The 13096-nt window shown below is 42.0% G+C and overlaps 1 protein-coding gene across 3 annotated transcripts in view; it reads left to right on the top strand.

The window, feature by feature from the left end:
• ADAMTS6 (ADAM metallopeptidase with thrombospondin type 1 motif 6) overlaps positions 1-13096 on the top strand; it is a 308640-nt gene that overhangs the window by 257791 nt on the left and 37753 nt on the right. The gene's annotated exons all lie outside the window — the stretch shown is intronic.

Raw genomic sequence — 13096 nt, 5'->3', positions numbered from 1 at the left:
TGTGCTCATTGTCAACTGTGCAAACCGTTCCCTTTTACTCCACCACCACATTGCCAAGCTGACCTCTTACTTAATGCAACCCTCAGGCTTTGAAGAGTAACCTTCCAAAGCCAGTTAATTGAGAGTCAGTGTTGCATTTCACTTTGCAACTGCTCTGTTATAAAAGGAACTTTATGAAATCTGGGAATAAACTGGCAGGCTTAAAATATAATAAAATTGTCATCTCTATTGAATTTACTTATAACTATCATATAAATATAAAATAGTTAAATATTTTTCACCTTTTTAGAGTGCTTTGCTTGCAGTGCAAAGAAATATTTTGTATTTACTGCTGTTTAAAATTTATACTATAAATGCACAGTCTTTTGCCATTAGTGCTATTGACCCTCCTGGTTGCTCTCTTCAATTTTTCTTCCCTCGAGTTTTCTTTCGCCCTGACTGTGTAGAAGTGAAAACCTGTCTATTAAAATGCTCAGTTTGGTCAGGCTGTGGTGACAAGCAGAAACATCACTCTGCTAAATGTTGCTTGTCAACTCAGGCACAGACAGCTAAGCTAAATATAGACGAAGAAGTCCTGATGGCACAGCGGGTTAAGCCTTGGGGCTGCTACCCACACGATCTTCATGCTAAGCTCGCTAGCAACCTCTAAGGGAAAAGATGAATGAAGCTCCCTCTCCTGTAAAGATTTACAACCTGAGAAACGCTCTGGAGCCGATTTTCTGCCTACGGGGCTCCTATAAGTAACACTTGACTTGAAGGCGCTGAGTACTAAGTGAAGCACTGCAGAGACCGAGGAGAAGGAAGACTGCAGGTGTGTGTAGAAAGGCAGCTGTTGTTTTCTGAAGGACACAGAGCACAGGGTTTCCTTCGGTGGCTCCTCCCATGTGGCTAGGCTGGACTGTTTCTGATTGCTGTTTAATTTTCTTTCTTTCTGCCCTGAACGGCGTTTTAAGCCTTTTTCGTCAGCATGAATGGGGACTCGCGTATGTACATAGAAGGCAATTAGAATGCTCTTCTTCCTGGCTCTGATGAATCCTTTTTATTTTGTTCTTTATCTGAGTCACCTGAGTTCTTCTGCACATTGGAACTGGATTCTACTCTTCAGATTTTTAAGGTACTTAATAAGCACTGGATTATATAATAAGCAAGGTTAGCAGGGGTATACTTGTGCTTACTTACTAATCTGCGTGAACAATTTCATACTTCTTCACCACATCAAAGATGTTGCTTCTAGGTATGAATGGTATCAATAATTCTCTCAACTCCCCAGCACTGTCCTACAGAATCAAAGCAGTCTTTTCAGGTTTTCAGTCCCTGACAGGGACACCATTCGCAAGTCAGCAAGGTAAGCATGAGTTTACTTATGCTTACTCATTATTCTGTAATGAACAGTTTCGCACGTTTTTCACCACATGAAACCTTGCTTATTAGGTAATCCACCCTTAGGTGCTTTACACGGTTTCCAATTCCTTTTTTATTTTCATAATTGAAGGCAATGATCTTCCAACCGTGTTCAGAGAACCCTAAGGTATTGCAGCGAACTCATAAGTGCACTGAAATATATTTTAAATTATCGAGAAAGCACAGTGACGTTCACGCACAACACCCATTACTGTTCATCATTTCATTTTTTTTAAGTTGATGTTCAATTTCACGGCTTAAGAGGAAAGGGAAAGAAGTTCACTCTCGGGGCCCTGGGAGAAAGTGGGGCTTTCTGTGCCCACAAAGAGCCTCAGTGTCAGGAAGTCAGAGGGGCGCTTCTACCCGGTCCTGTAGGGCTGCTATGAGCCAGCATTGACTCCGTGGTAGTTAGTGTTGGGATTCAAGGCCCTGGTGATGTGCAGAATTAAAAAATGGAAACTTTTCTATTTCCTGTTAAGGTTCTGGGGTATCTTATGAAGTATGCAAACATCTCTTTGATATCTATGTTGAAGTGTTCACTCTGATGTGTCCTCTTCAATCTGTTTCCTTCTTTTGCCATTGCTGGTCCTATTTAAGGTTAGTGGAAGAGGAAAGAAGAAAACAGAATGAAGAAACAATGTGTGTAAAAGAACTTGTGATATAATGTCTTCTTTGCAAATCATTACTCAACAAATTTACCTAATGGCCTCCACTGTTTCATCATCTTTTCCAAACTATGACTGTATCAGGTTGCATTGGCTCCTTAAAGCAGCTGATATGTCTACATTGTTTCTATGGAAATGTTATGTTCCCGTTAACATTTATTATCATTTTCAAGAATGAGCACTTTGTTGTTTGACCCCGAGTCCCTTCTGACTCAAAGCGAACCCATTGAATAAAGTTGAACTTCCCATGGGGTTTCCTAGTTTGAAATCTTCTTGGGAGCAGATTGCCAGATTCTTTTTCTGACAGCCCTGTCATTTAGTGGCTCGGCACTTAACCACTGTAGAACCAAACTTAAAAAACAAACCAAGCCCACTGCCATGGGGTCAGTGCTGACTCATGATGCCACCCTTTGGGTTTCCGAGAGTGTAACTGCTTATGGGACTAGAGAGCCCAGTCTTTCGCCCGAGTTGCTACTGGTGCTTCAAACTGCCCACGAGGTGGACTGCAGCCCAACTTGCTACCACTACCCCAGCAGGGCTCCCTCCTCACACAGCCAGGGCTCCGTAACAATATAAGCTTCATGTACACTTGCATTTTTAGTAAGCCTATTTTATAATAGAAATTAATTTCTATTATTTTTGAAAATAACAGGAAAAAATCACGCTCTGCAGTCTTTAGGCCTGTGCATAACTAACAGAAAGGAAAATAGAATTAGCCAAAAAAGCTAAAGGACAGCTGTGGAAAATGAAGAACATGTCTCTGTGTTTCTCTGGCACTTTGAGAACTAAGACACCTACAGAGATATTTACCATTATTATTGACGTAACAGAACCTATTTCTACCAGGCAAGGCATTGAGCTCTGACGCTGATCCATGCCAGCCGTATCATGGTAATGACCACAAACAGTAACGCTCCTTATACACCTGCACCGTGACTTTGACCGAACTTCAAAGCAGGGGACTCACAATACTGAACAGACAGAGGAAAGTTAAAAAAAAAAATTGTTTCACTTTCAGGTTTCTAAATAGACTCGATGAGATTAAATGTGAAAGACAATTAAAATGAAATCTTACCGCTAAGCTGGCTTATCTCTGCCTTCGGGAGCTACTGTCCAAGTGTTATTTTCAGAGCTAAATAAAAGATAACAAGTGGAAAATTCAGCTTGAAAGGTTGAAAAGCTCTGTCCTCCTTGTCGTTTCTCTTGCCTTTGAAGAAATGTAATTATATGATCAGTGTTTAAGGGAAATTTCCCTATAAAGGTATTGGCTGTGTGAGGTGGCCTAAGCACCGTGATGTTGTCAGATCACGAATACCCCCTGAGAACGTGACTAGAGTTTAGAAAGAATAATGGGCTAAATTCAGCCTTGTTCACTATCACTTTTCTCGCCGGTTTTTGAAAATATTTGTGGGACGTGGCAGTAGTTGATAGCGTCCCTTTGTTTATTTACCCCCACCATCCTCTCCTTTGAGGTTATTTTTAATGTTGAGGAGGAAGGGTGCCTGTCCTTCAGCATCTGGGACTGCTTGCACCGGGCACCGGATGGCAGCATGTGTGACCCTCACAGCCGTGGCACTCTAGGCTAGGCCTGTAGATCAGGAGCACTGTGGACTTTTCTCATCCACTTGAGAGAGGAGTAACTGCTGAATGCACCCTCATGTCCTTGGGCATTCCTGCTCTGCCAGTGAATGTTTTCGCTCACTTAAAAAATTAATAAATCATTTGTTGGGGCCTTACAACAAATTATACATCCATTGTATATGTACACTGATACATGTATGTATCAACCATACATCCACACATGCACATTTGTACATATGTTGCCATTATCCTTTTCAAAACATTTTCTTTCTACTTGAGCCCTTGACATGAGCTCATTTCAACACCGCCCCCTCCCAACCTCATGAACCCTTGATGAATTATTTTATTATTATTTTCATATCTTACACCATCCACGGTCTCCCTTCACCCACATTTCTGTTGTTCATCACCTTGGTGGGGGGGTGTTATATATCGATCACTATAATAGGTTCTCCCTTTCTCCCCCTACCTTCCCCTACCCTCATAGTATCACTAATCCTGTTTCTGTTCCTGAGGGGTTTATCAGTCCTGATTCTGTGTGTCAAGAGCTCTTATCTGCACCAGTGTACATGCTCTGGTCTAGCTGGATTTCTAAGTAGAACTGGGGTCATGATAGTGGTGGAGGAGGAAGCATTAAAGAACGAGAGGAAGGTCTCATCAGTGCTATACTGCACCCTGGCTGGCTCGTCCCTTCCTTGTGACCCTACTGTGAAGGGATGTCCAATTGTCTACAGATGGGCTTTGGGTCTCCACTCTGGGCCCCCCTCATTCGCATAGATATGAGTCTTTGTTTTGGGTGTTCTGATGCCTGATACCTGCTCCTATAAACACCTCATGATCACACAGGCTTGTGTGTTCTTCCATGTGGGCTTTGTTGCTTCCCAGCTAGATGGTCGCTTGTTTATCTTCAAGCCTTTAAGACCCCAGACGCTATCTCTTTTAATAGCCAGAAGCCACCAGCTTTCTTCACCATATTTGCTTTTACACCCATTTTGTCTTCAGTGGTCTTGTTGGGAAGGTGAGCAAATTAGAACGCCAGCTTATTAGAACAACGTATTCTTGAATTGAGGGAGGACTTGAGTATAGGCCCAATATTTGTCTGTTACCTTAATACTTAACATATGTATATATTTTTTGTATGTAGACCTCTAGCCCTATCATTATATATAAATATATTCACATATGTATGTATTTAGACCTCTATAAATGTCCTTTGCCTCTGAGTTCTTTCCTCTATTTCCTTTTACTTTCCTCCTGTCCTACCATCATGTTCGACCTTCATTTGTCTCTCAGCTAATTTCACTTGATCAAACCCACTTGACATTCTATGCCTTCTTTGCCATCGATTTTAGATCACTTGTTCCCTTGATCAAACCCACTTGACATTCTATGCCTTCTTTGCCATCGATTTTAGATCACTTGTTCCCTTGTCTCTGAGTTTGCTGGCTCCCCTACCCTCCTTTCTCCTGCGTCCCCCTCTCCCATGACTCTCAGAACTGTTGACCCTGTTGTTTTTTTCCTTGAAATTATTTATCCTGCTTATCTTGTAAGGGTAGAAATGAAAAAAAAAAACGCCTATAAATCATTCCAGGTCTGTTTGTTGACCCTTATGAATATTTTCCAATTGAGTTTGATGAGGTGCCATGCCCTGCCCCTGAAGTCCATATTTGGGATTCCTCTGGGACTTCATTGCTTTGCTCCCCTTGCTACTGTGTTGGGCTGCCTTCGTGTTTAGGTCTAGTGTGGGGGGATCAGACTGGGCACAGTCCTGCACTGCGTCTCCAGTTCTGTCCCTCTCAATGCTATGGCTCGGTGAGGGATGCTATGTCTTGTGGTGGGGCTGCCCCTATGGTCCTCTCTGTGCCTTTGCTGCTCTGAGCAGAATGCTGTTCTCTCAACTTAGTTGGCCAGGATGAAGTCCACTCTCTTTCTCTCCTCCCCTCTTAATTTTCTCCTGTGTGGTCTGAGCAGACCAGCCAGCCCCTCTCCCCAGAACGTGTCTTCAGCGCTGTCCTCTGTAGTGCATGCTTCTGAGGAGCAGGTCCAAATAGCTGGGGTCGGGGCTGGCCCTGCACATTCTCTGTTAATTCACTGCTTCATGCCGCTATGCTGCTTCTAGTTTGGGTGCACCAGATTGAAGTCTGGTCCCTCCCTCTCTTTCCTGTGGAGACATAAACAATACCCTTCACATGGGTGAGTTAGTGCCCTGTTCCCCACTACGCCCATCCTCTTTCTCCCCCCTTTCTTCCTCCTTTTCAGTTGGCTGCATTATTTGCACTTATATTGTTTTCCTCGAGCATATGGCTTTGCCAGTATGGAATATAATCCATTAAAAAAAACTCATAGAATTTTTCTGTGCATTTGAGCATAGGTTAACTTTCTAGCTTCCTAAGCAATCTTTTCATTGTGATTTGGGTAAAAGTTTACAGAGCAAACCAGTTGCCTATTCAGTAACTCGTACATATGACATTGATTGCAAGCGCTGCAGTGCCTTCATCCCGCTTCCCACCATGGTTCCCATTTCCATCGATCCTTCTTTCCTGTCCCTTCCCACGTTCGGAACATTGGGCAGATGCTGCCCTTTTGATCTTGCTTCCCAGCTTCTTGATAACAAAGTCTTGCCAGTGCAGAATTAGTTTGGTAATCTTGCATTTTCTCTGTTGTTACTACTTACAGCTAGTGGCAAGGCTTCCCTATCAACCCCCACACATTTCCCTTCTAATCCCAAGACTGTGTTCTTTCCTCTTTCATCTCATCTCATTAAAGATGATGTTCTTCTCCAACACGAGGCACCTACTTATTCACTGAAAAGCTGATAAGGCTGAAACCAAAATTTGAATGCATTTTTATTCCATTGAAGAGCTATGTTACAGCTCATGTCACACACACACACACACACACACACACACTTCATGTGGGTAAGGACTTAGATACGAAAACAATACTACTGAATGAAATTGGCTCCAATAGGTGCCTGTTTTCTAGGCTTACTATTCTATAGAGCAGAGGGGGGAAGCAAGCAGGGAAGCAAGAAAGAAGTACTCTTTTAAGAAGTTGAACAATTCATATATGAGAAAGAAAATAAAACTTCCTAATGCGTAGAAATAGTTTAATATAAGAGTGGTATTTTATAGAAGATAACTGACCTCAGATCAATTCCTAAGCTGCTCAGAACTCACAAAGAGTAGTTCAACACAGCACAAGGTGAAGTGAGGAAAAAGCAAGATAAACTGAAGGGTGATAACATCCTAGATAACTTGGCTACGAAAAGAATTTGAGATCAAAGAAAAACCAGGGAAGGAGTAGTCAGATCACAAAGCAGCAAAGTAGAGAAACAGTGAAACTAAAAGCATTTGATGCAGAAAAATGATTCTTAGATAGTTCCATCATGTTATATAGTTATAATGGTTCTTGCCTGTCCCAAACTCTGCTCTGTTTCCATGTTCTACCTTCTCCCTATGGTAATGAAAAACCATGCCTTAGATATAGTAAAAATCCAATGAGTTAAATGAAACTAGACACTGTTCACAGAATAAATTACTCTTGGTATCTAATGAGTACCAGGCATTGTCTCCAAGGATAATGAGCATTTAAAGAAATTCAGTAGCGCACGTATGTCTAACTGCACTGAACCATCACTGGACACCACCATTCAACAATATGTGCAGAGCCACATTTTCCCTTTGCGACGTCTTGTTTTCCCAGAACATCTAGTTTAACTTAGGGCAGAAGAAAAGATACTGGTAGGGCAGAGAAGGAAAGTCTTTGAAAGATAAAAACTAGCATTGGGCTCGTTAGAAGAAAGCAGCATATGGGTGAGACTGATTGGTACCCTGGGTGCCAACTGTTAGAGCCAAGGCAGATGGGCTTGCTCTGCCCGGCAACTGCTGTGTCTGGCCAACAATCACACGGCAGCACAGCCAGATTCCAGCCGTGAAAGGCAGAGCAAAGCCTTTTTTTCGTTGTTTTTTTCCTGGCACTTGTTGCTCTTTGGATGCTATCTGCACTGAAGATTTAGATTAAATTAATATTGCTGGCCATAGGCTCTGCATACTGTGGGTATATAGTGTTGTCTTGGTTGCTAGCTACTTTGGATGCTGTGGTTAAGCAAATTGTTGCCTTCACCACCAGCTTCATTTTTAGTGCAAACTCGAACTTTTCTGCTTTTTGCTCCTTCCCTCTTCCTCTGCAGGAAGCTGTTCTTGGGGTCATTAGATGGGCTATACTTCTAAGTAAAATTTTCTAGGTGGCGCCTAATTCCATCAATCCCCGAGGTACGTTTGTACCTTTTGTTTCTTTTTACCCACTCACACGTGGTAACTGATCACATGGTCTACAGCTGGGATGCTGGGCCATTCAAGTAGAAGGCCTCTCAAGGCATTCGCGTGGTGTAGTGGGTTACAAATGGGGCTGCTAACCCAAAGATCAGCAGTTCAAAGCCACCATTTGCTTGGTGAGAGAAAGTCGAGGCTGCCTGCTCCTGTAAAGATTTGAAGTCGCGGCAGTCCTAAGACAGCGCTGTTCTTTCCTCTAGGGTCGCTGTGAGGCAGAATTGTCTCACTGGCAATGAATTCGGACTGAGAAAATATTTTTTTCCGGTTCATAGGCCACGCTCTCTACTCCCCTTCTTGGTTTAATCACTAAGCTTTACATTAGTGTATTTGCTCTTTCAAGTCAAATTCAAGTGGTAACTTCTGTTCATTAAGAACACCCTTTCTCTACTTTCTGAAAAATGTTGAACACCATCGAGAGACGTGGATCCCGCGTCACAGAGGAGTTTATAAAATTATTTAAGTCTCTGAAAGGGGAAAGAACTTGGATCACGTGAAAATATTTGGGCAGCTTATAAGGCAAACAGAGGAGGAAGAGTGAAGGAGGCATGAAATGAAGCAGGCGTATTGCGTCAGAAGTCTTCGCTCAGGATTAGACCTCTCTGTGGAGCAAAAGACTGCAGATCCTTTGCTTAGCCACCACAGAGCTCTTGAGAGCTCTCCCTCCATACCCACCCCGCCCAGTGGGGGCTCAGCTGAAGGCTTCCTTCCAGGGCTTACTGAGGAGAGGGCCTCTAGCTCGCTTTCTGTGGTCTAGGTTGCTTTGAAATGTAACTTAACTGAAAGCCATGTCTGAATATGTGACTTAGCAGTGCTTCAAACTGAGAACTCCTCCCCGCTCCCTCTTTGTGTGGGCAAAGAAAATTGTCAGAAAATTCAAATTAAGACCCTGACAATTTAAACTTACAGACCCAAAGTAAAGGACACTTTCGGGTTTCATTTCTGCACCCCAAAGTATCCCAAGATAAGCTATTTAAAAACCAAACCAAACTCTGAATAGGATGCATCCATTTTTAGAAAGTTTAAAATCGACATTTCATATATTGGCATCGGTGTACTTCTGTTTTATAATAAGAAAACATGACATCTCTTTTAAGAATGGGAAAGGGGTTGCTTTCCAAAGGAGCGAGCAAGCAAACAGACCAGCAAAAGAGCAGGGGTAGCATTTGCATGTCAGTAACTAGATAGTTAAGAATTTTCAAAGGCATGCGATTCTAGACGTGGCCAAGGAACTTCTGTAGAACACTCGCCCGAGCACACTTCCCGGGGCTATGGGATGCAATCCACTAGTTTCCGTTTCTATTAGGTAGCTAAGGATCCGTGGTGGCGCTGCGCTGAAGCACTTGGCCACGATTTGAAAGGGAAAGGATGGGAGGTGAAACTCACCCAGCAGGGACAAAATCTGGTGAGCTGCTCTCACCAAGCCTCACTGGCGACTTGCAGGGACCCCACAGGACAGGGTGGAATGCCCCTGTGCGTTGCCGAGACTAACGGTTTCCAGGAGGGGAACGGCCATCTTTCTCCCAAAGCCAGCTGATGGCAGGTTGGTGATTCTGAATTGCAGACCTCCTCGATCTCAGCCCAACCTGTAACTATCACGTCACCAAGGCTCCCTGTAAACACGACCGCCTGGAAACCCACGGGTCGGCTCTACTCTGTCACATGGGGTTTCTATGAGTCAAAATCCATTCAGGTGTGTCTAACAAAAACCAGCATTAGTTCTATACTAACTGATCATGCGGGCAGTTTATGTTTGAGGTGATAAACTGCACATCTTCAGATTTGAAAGCCTTGTGGCTTTGTGTAACTGGATGTAATTATTCCTGGCAGAGTTTAAATCAACTTCTTAACAGTGCTTTAGAGATGACTTTTAAACCGCTATGGACAAGAGGCTTGCTATATAAAAGGAGTCTAGATTCAATCATTTCTCTTGTTTACTTGCTCGTTTTTATGAGGTGCTCTCGATTGTTTGGAAGCCTACCGCCCCTTTGTACAGCGGAAAGAATCACAGCCCCTCCTGTGCCAACGTCACAGCCATCCTGTGTCCTTGCCGTAGGTGAGGTTCTTTCCGGTCCATCTGGATCTGCTGCTGTCTAAAGCTAGCGGCTGGCTTTTGCTTAATCTAATTGTATGTGTTCAAAAGCCAATCCAACGAAGTGTTTTTCTTTAGAATGTTATTCAACCAATTGCTACTGAATCGAAGAGAAGAGAAACAACCTGCCATGTTGGTGTGGCGGTGACAGTTGGAAGGAATTGGGTTACTCTCGGAGAAAGTTAGTACAGCATTGTAGACAGTTGTAGGGTAGATTGTTGGTAAAGTCAGTTCTTGAATGTTATATAGCACACTGCCTAATAGAACATTTTAGAAGAAGATTAATGAGAGATGAATACAAGAAAATATGCATCTTCATAAAATATAGAGTAGCTTCAGCTATTATATAAGAACTTTAATTTGCATGTCTTAAAAATATCATTATGATATGATAAAACTGATGTCAACCCATAATTACCCTCAATTCCTAATTTTTAAGAAATCTTGAAGATATGACGAAAATTTTATCAATTGATAATTCTCAGCACTTAGTCCAGTATCTTATAAGAAGCACCTTGTATTCCCTGGTGAATGAATGAATGAGTGAGTGAGTGAGTGAACAAATGAATGATTTTCCAGCTACCTTTAGCTGACAGTTTTAGTGTGTATATGTATGTCATCTTAAAACAAATTTTAAACCCCAGCAGATAGTAAAATAACCTTTAAAAAACAAAGACCAAGGACAGACAGGTGGTTATAGCTCATTTTTATTTTCTGTTCAATTCTGCTTAACTTTTAACCTTTTGACAATAAATGCAACGTAACAAAACTTTTTTTCCAAGATATATACATGACTGGAATGTACCTTACAATGAAGTATAATTCCCACTTCAAATGTCTCAGCAATGGTTCACATTTCTGTGGCTCTTTTGATTAAAGGCTGCTTGTAAAAACTAACATGATCATAGCTAAATGACATTTTTTGGGTTAATGAAAGAAGTGAGGTCGTTATCTTAAGCTGAATTAATTTTTATTTTAAACATAATGAACATTTCTGCCATTGATCCAAAGAAACATTGTTCCATTTTGTAGGTTGAAACTATCCTTTTTTGAAAAAAACAAAACATGGTGCTAAAATGTAATGCCAGATTCCTTCTAACAAATCCAATCATATTTGAGTGACTTTAAACAAAGCAAAACATGCTAAACTACACAAACAATCCCCTGATAGAAACACAATATTTAAACCAGGGTGGGTGAATGTTCTGAGACACTGGCAGTTGGTAGTCAGACTCTATGACTAATGGTTGAGACGTCTGCCCTGGTGGACCACATGCACTTATTTTTCTGCCCACTGGAAATGACACAATGGGGGGGGGGGAGGTAGCTGATGAATACCGTACAACATCTGTGAATGGATCACAGCTACGCCTGATGTGAATCATTTTTCCCTCAACAATCTAAAGTTTAATAGTTAAAAAATTCCACACTGTCGTCACATAGGCCAAGTGATTTGGCTTGTTGGAAGCATAGTGAGGGAAGGAACGTAATTCACACACTAAGACATTATGCCTGAAGACGGTTGGACTGTGTTTTAGTCTCTGCATTTAAGGAAACCTGAAATGGATTGCCATTTCTGAAGGTGGCCAGGAAGAACCTGGGGTCACTGCAACAATAGAAAATTACTCTCTTCAGTTCTTCAAAATCACGGTGGGACTCAAGTCTCATGAGCTGTCAATTCTGTAAGTGAAAGTATGCATAACAACAAAGGCACTCTGTCCTACAAAATCCCCAGGACTCTTGGGACACTGGAGAAATAATTTTGTGTCACTCTTTTAAAAAAAAATACTTTTATTGGGGTCTCTTATATTTCTTATCACAATCCATACATTCATCCAGTGTCAAGCACATTTACACATATGTTGCCACCATCATTTTCAAAGCATTTTCTTTCCACTTGAGCCCCTGATATCAGCTCCTCATTTCTTCCCCCTCTCTCGCCCACCATCCTCCCTCACGAACCCTTGATTACATCACCCTCTGTCGCCCCTCACCCACTTTTCCATTATTTGTCCCCCTGGGAGGGTGTTCTAGATTGATCCTTGTGATCGATTCCCCCTTTGTCCCCCTGTCCTCCTGGTATCCTACTGGTGTCTCTACTCTCATTGTTGGCCCTGGGGGTTGGGGGGGGTACCTATCCTTGATTCCCTGTGTTGCAGGCTTTTATATGTAGCAGTGCCCATGCTCTGGTCTAATCTGATTTGTAAGGTAGAATTGACGTCATGATAGTGGGGTGAAGGAAACACCAAAGAACCAGAGGAAAGTTGTGTGTTTCATCTGTGCTATACTGCACCCTGACTTGCTCATCTCTTTCCTGTGACCCCACTGTGAGGGGATGTTTCTCTTAATGTGATGATTTGCTTCACGAAATTACCCTGTAGTACATTGATGTCCTTCATTTGAGATCATACTCTTTCCATGATTGTGCGAGGCGAGGTAAATCTGTGGTTTCTTGAATGTAGCTAATGCTGCTTTTATAATGTTTTCTGGGTACTCTAGGGATGGGGTGTATGGGGTAGATAACTTAGTTTCTGCATCTATTCCCAACTCCAGAAGTAATCTTCTACCTCTGTATGACCCCAAACATTCAGCATTATCTTGTCTTGTTTGACTTCTCTTCAATATCTTGATATACCTACTTTGACTCTTTTGATTCCTCGACACAAATAAGTTGACATAAAGTTTACTCACTGGATGCTTTCAAATAAGAGAGAGCGAGAGAGTGTGTGTGCCTTTGTATTTTGTAAAATGTGAGTAAGTCGTGGTGGACCTTGTTAACAATAAATAATAAATATCTACTTAGATGTTGATAAATTGCATGATAATATTTTAGCTGTAGTAAACAGGTCATGTAGACCAACTTTTAAGAATGGGTTAAGTATTTTGAAAGTTTATATTCAATGGGCTACAGTCTAAAGAGGCCCTGTGCAATGTTTAATCTCTAGATGTTGTGACCTTTTAAAGAAATGAACGTTATGCTTGGAAGAGGAAAACAAAGTGTGCAGATGTGATGTGTTACTAACAGA

Source organism: Tenrec ecaudatus, chromosome 2 (genome assembly GCF_050624435.1).
Source record: "Tenrec ecaudatus isolate mTenEca1 chromosome 2, mTenEca1.hap1, whole genome shotgun sequence".
NCBI lineage: Eukaryota > Metazoa > Chordata > Mammalia > Afrosoricida > Tenrecidae > Tenrec > Tenrec ecaudatus.
This window is presented reverse-complemented; position numbering and strand designations above follow the sequence as displayed.